This window comes from Microtus ochrogaster, linkage group LG7_11 (assembly GCF_000317375.1).
Source record: "Microtus ochrogaster isolate Prairie Vole_2 linkage group LG7_11, MicOch1.0, whole genome shotgun sequence".
NCBI classification, from domain to species: Eukaryota; Metazoa; Chordata; class Mammalia; order Rodentia; family Cricetidae; genus Microtus; species Microtus ochrogaster.
Genome location: NC_022032.1, coordinates 7,465,933 through 7,471,857, shown reverse-complemented (window position 1 = coordinate 7,471,857; position 5,925 = coordinate 7,465,933).

Genomic DNA, 5,925 nt, shown 5'->3' with positions numbered 1-5,925 from the left:
AAGGAAACAGAACGCTGAATGCCTTCTCATATTTCTTCTTCTTCTGTTTCTCAATTGTAATGGATAGATAATACTCATACACGGAATAACTCAAAACCTCACTCTTTAACCTTTAATCCTTATTCACCCTTATATCTCTTTTAACGTCATGGTGTGTAGGATGGGAAAGAGAGACTTAGGCTTATACTGATATAATGTAAGGGACTTGTCTGTTCTTCTGGTTAAATGCTTTTTCTTGTTTTGATAGAACACTCGGATCAAAAGCTACTTGGGGGAGGTTATTTCATCTTATACTTCCAGGTCACAGTCTATCTTGGAGGGAAGTCAAGGCAGGAACCCAAGGCAGGAAGCTGAATCGGGAACTATGGAGGATTGCTGATCACTGGCTTTCTTTTTGGCTTGCAGGCTCATGCTGGCTTTTGCAAATAGGACGGGACTCCCTGTCTAGGGATGGTGCTGCCCACAATGGGCTGAGCTCTTATGGATAAACTAGCAATTGAGACATTCCTCCACAGAAATACCCACAGGCCAGTCTGATATAGGTAATTTTTCAGCTGATGGTCCTTCTTACCAGGTAGCTTTAGTTTTTGTCAAATTGACAGTAAAAGCTAGCTAGCACACCTGTTGTAACTTGACTTCAAATAACTTGTCAAATAATGGTCAATTTTCATTTGTTTGTGCTTTTGAGACAGGGTCTCCTATATTCCAAACTGATTCAGACTGATTTATGTTAATGAGGGTGACCCAACCTTGAACTCCTGCCCACACCTACCAATTGCTAGGATTACAGACTGTTACCATGCCTATCTTTGCCAGTGGCATTTTCTCATTTAATCTTTCTTTAATTCGGAAAGTCTTTCTGTCTCCCCAGAGAGCCTTAGCACAGTGTATGATAGATCTTTTATAGGTAAGACTGTAGAGCATCATAAAAGCTAAGTAGTAAGTACAGGCTTAATGTCAGAGTTTCTAACTCATCAGTCAGTGAAGAGTTAGCTAGTAACAAGCCTGAGCTACTGGCTGAGCATTTATAATCGATATTAAGCCTCTGTGTGGTTACTTGGGAGCAGCTAGCAGGACAGAAACTTGTACCTACAGAACTCCTTTTTACCCCCATAGCCCATTTCAAAAGTCATTATTATTCTTTTCTTGTCAATTCTCAAATTTTATCCTTATGGAATTAAAAACAAAACACTCTTTGTTGCTTGAAGAAATGGCAAGACATTTATAGTATTATAGTTTGGAATGAAGTCTTCTCCCGAAAGACTCTTGTATTGAAATCTTGCTACCCAACTGGTGCTGCTATTCTGGAATGTTCTGAAAACTTTAGAAGCTGGGGGCTCTTGCTGGAGGAAGTATGCCCCTGGGGGTATCTTCTTGAGGGCTTAGCTTGTCTTAGACCTATGTCTCTTTCTCTCTCTGCTTCTTGGTTGCTAGGACACTTTCCAGTGTAGCCTTTGTGGGGGAAGAACACCCACACCTTTGTAGATAATCTCTCACCTAGGCTCTGTAAGTAAGCTCAATGAATTCATTGCTTCCCCAGAGTAAACTTTGGTGGAATAGTGCCTGGGTTTATGGTTGGGGCCTTAGGAGGAGAGGTAGACACAAGGAATTTTAGTACCAACCCCTCTGGGGATGAAACCTTTAACACATGAACCCTTGGGAAAAATTCAATGTCCAAGGTGATCCAGGATTTTAGTGCCTGGCTCCTGTGGAAAAGCTGAGGTGGATGCAGGGAGACTGTTCAATGCCAGCCTTTGTCAGAGTCCAGGCATAGCACAAACACAAGTGTGTGCACTGTGTGCACTGATGGTTCACGCTCCTTACTTAGATTTACTCGCTGCTGCTCTTTGTCAAAAGTGCCCTTTTATTGTTCTGGCACATTACGGAGAGATGAGGATAAACAGGAATTGTGTTCCCCGAGGAGTCTAAATGGAAGAATGAACTAGCTTGGCATAATTTGGCCTTTACATTTTTTATCAGAGCTACCCAAAGTCTTGCAACTTAACGGTATCTTCCCTGGCTTTCATTTCATAACATATTTGAGAGCAGCTATTATATGGCAGATAATGGGTTGAGGCTAAGAATCCACAATTGAACAAGACACAGTGCTGTACTTGAGAAATTCCCTGCTTATTGGAGAAATATAGATAAACAGAGCAAGAAAACAGTGTGGAAAAGGGGCATTACTTACTAAACCACGATAAAACTGAGGAAGGTGGAACTGAGCATATCCGAGAATTGGCCCTGAATTTGTGGCAATTCTCCTGCCTCAGCAGCCTGAGTGCTGGAATTAGAGGTCTCAGACCCAGCCATTATTTTTGATAATTATCGTCTTAATAAGTGTGAAATGTCACCTTCATGGTCTTAGGGTGGTTAGTGTTGGTTGCCAACCTGGCAAAAATCTTGCATCACCCAGGAGGCTAGTCTTCAGGGACACCTGTGAGGGATTATTTAAATCAAGTTAGCCTCTGGGTATGTCTGTGAGGGGCGTGGCAATGAGTATCCTGAGAGAACAGGGTTTGGGGAAGCACTGTGAGCTTTATTTAATCATTTAATTTTTTTTTTGTTTTCCGAGACAGGGTTTCTCTGTGGCTTTGGAGCCATTTAAGATTAATGTAAGTCAGGGAGCAGAGGGTGCATAAGAAGTGAGCAGACCCACTGGGGAGATTTTGCCATGAATATTTTGGAGAAAGAAGATGGAGGACTGGAACACGGCACTGAGAGAAGCCATCGACAGAGATGGATATGACAGGCACTGTTAGGGTTAGAACGGCAGAACACACATGATGGCCAGTTAATTAATTAATTAGGAGAAGAGAAAGAGGAAAGTTGAGCGGATGACTCCACATTTCTTCATGGTGGACTCCGCTATTCTTTCATGTTTTCAGAGCGTTTAAAAGGCGACAGTACATGATGAGTCTTTTATCAGGTTACTGCTAGAACAGAGTGTGACCCGGAAGTGCAGGTTCCCATGACATTTACTTTTTTGTTTTTGGTTCTTTAAAGGTGAGTGTGTTTGTGTTTTTGACTTGCCGTTACCAACATATCATAGGTTGTCACATTTTAAGGGCCCGTTACTGGTCACGTGTTCCACGCATATCTATCCTTCTCAAATCCCTGCAGGTAGATAATCTTTTTTTTTTATCTAATAACATAATAATTTTTATTTTTAAATATAAAAAAGATAGCCAAACAAACAGGTAGATAATCTTATTCCCTTGTAGAAGATACGTCACGGGTTGGGTACAGAAGGCAGCGTACTACTTTCCCTAAATTAAACCATTCTGACTCTGTGTGCCCTGTCCCACTGAGTGGCAGAAAATTTAGTCTAGCTTTATTTTGGTTCTGGTCCCCAACCCTTTCCAGAGGATCATAGAAAAGACTTAACGGTTTAACCCAACCAGGAACTTCAGAAAGAGCACATGGATCACAGTTTGTGTACTTCTTGTTCAAATCCACATAGGTCCTTAAAGACAATCCTTCTCAAGGCTGGGGATAGGAGTGCTTAGGTTCATGCCTCCCTGGGATGCCACCTAGTAATCCCCTCTTTTGTTCTCCAGCCTCTTAGTGAACCCACTAGGTTAGCTTTTTGAAGACATAATGAACAAAGAAAAGCTGTCTTCGGCCATCACAAGCGAGGTGAGGGGGACCCAAATGAGGCACACAATGCTATGACAAAACAAAAAAAGCAAAAAACATCCTGCCATATCCCCTTCAGAGTCAGTCACAAAGGGAGGCAGAAAGAAATGACCCCTCAAAATGTCCCTGTCACATCTCTGGCAGCAGTGATTCTGTTAGCCCTTGAGGCGCTGGGGAGTTTGCAAATGTGCTTCATGGGAGAATTTCCTGAAGGATTTGAGCGGATTTAATCTTACCTTGTGAGTCCTTGGAAACAGAGGAGGAAGCCAGGAGACAGGTTGGATACAGATTGCTGGTTTTGAAGACGTCAGAGGGACCCGCTACTCAAATGGCTTTTAGAAGCTGTGGCCAGTCCTTTCCTATAACTGACATCTTGTTTTAAGGACCATAGTAAATAGTCACAAGAGCTAAAATTTGTCCACAAGCTGAAGGCTCAAGGAAGGGGTCCCCCCCTCCCTGGAACTCCATGAAGGAGCAGCTTTGCGTGCACCTTGAGGTTAGCCAATGAATCTGTTAGGGTGACTTGTGAGCTGCAAGATCATAAATGTGTGTTGTTGAAACCACTATGCTTGTAATTTACCAGAGCAGCAGTAGAAAGCTCGCAATATCACAATGCTAATAAAAGCCAAATTGCACCTCAGGTGTGGCCTACTCTAAAGCTCATGTCTGCCTTCATTATACTGTTGCATTATTTTAAAGTGTTCCTGCACTCAGCCCTATCATACACAAACTTAAATTAGAAAATGGAAGATGTGGATTTTTTTCCTTTTTGGAAATAAGCGTATTGTTGTCAAGACAATAGATCTTATTTAAAGGGAATAAAAAATGTAAACACACACACACACACACACACATACACACACACACAAACACACAGAGAAGAAAGTAAAAGCCTCCAGAAATTTAATAATCTCAAAACCAGGGCTAGTATTAGTCTCACACAAAAACTTCCAGAAAGTTTGCTTTGCATATGTCTGTGGTGAACATTTGTATTTTTATGTATGTTTCTGTGATGATTGCTTTTTGGACTCGATGATTCTTTCCATAGGTGTCATTATGGCCATAAGTGAGATCAACATCATGATTTTGGGTGACTGAGTAATATCCCAGCATATGGCCATTTTGTAATTTAAGCAGTTCTCATAAATGGGCAGTAATAATGTCCCCAACATTTCACTCTTGTGAGCCAACTGTGATCGATATCTTCATCTTCCCCTTCTAGTAGAAGCATCCCATTAAAGTCATTCCTGGAAACAGAGACTTTTCTGAGCACGCAAAATGTACACTTTCATATACTTGAAAGAGCTGTCAGCTGCCCCCCGCCCCTAATGGTTTTTGAACTTGAAAGAAGACCTCCCCTGGTTTCCCAACTTACAGTGGCAACAACAGGGTATGTAGTATTTATTTTATATGTCACATGTCTTAAATACAATATTACATTGTTTACATTAGTGAGCTGCTTTCCATTAAATCATTAACATTGCCTTTTCTGATACTTCTTCAATTCATCTGTTTGAAAAGTAAGTAAATAATAGGCTCTTTCATTTTTGTTTCTGATTTTTGCTTACCATCTATGAGGGGTAAATCTTTATTGTCAACGTTGGGTGAGAAGGACCTAGGGGATATGACTATGAGGTCATCACTGGAGACAATTAGATCGTGAGGTGGTGACCTAATCAATGGATCAATCCCTTGATGGATTCATAATGTGAGGACATTATTGGGAGGTAGTAAGAAGCAGAAGGTGGGACCTTGCTAGGTGAAGTAGGTCATAGGGGTCAGGGCTTTATAGATTGTGTCTTATGCAGTTTCCTTGTGTATTTCTCCACCCTTCTGTCATTTGCCATCATGGGGTTAGCTTTGCTTTCCCACGGGTTCTCTGCTACCATAGACTGAATCCATAGAAACAGTGATCCAAAGGAAATCCTGCCTCTTTTATACTGTTCTTCTCAGGGATTTGCAGACTGATGAGAAAATCTAACATGCTGTCACATCTAATACATTATTAAGGTTTTTGGTTAGTTGTGTTTCTTCTTTTGTGAGTTCCTTATAAAAAGTTCATAATGTGGCATGCGGAAGTCTATCTTGGGTATCTGTTTTATCATTGCCAATTTTATGCTCTAATTTAATGAGCCTCAAGTTTTTCATCTGCCAGTTGGGTCAGATAATCCATTCCTGAAAGTTTTTGAATGAATTAATCTAGAGGAGATAATCTAGATAAGATCATAGCCTGAGACTGGCATATTGTATACAAGTATTTTCCCTCCCTCCCTCCCTCCCTCCCTC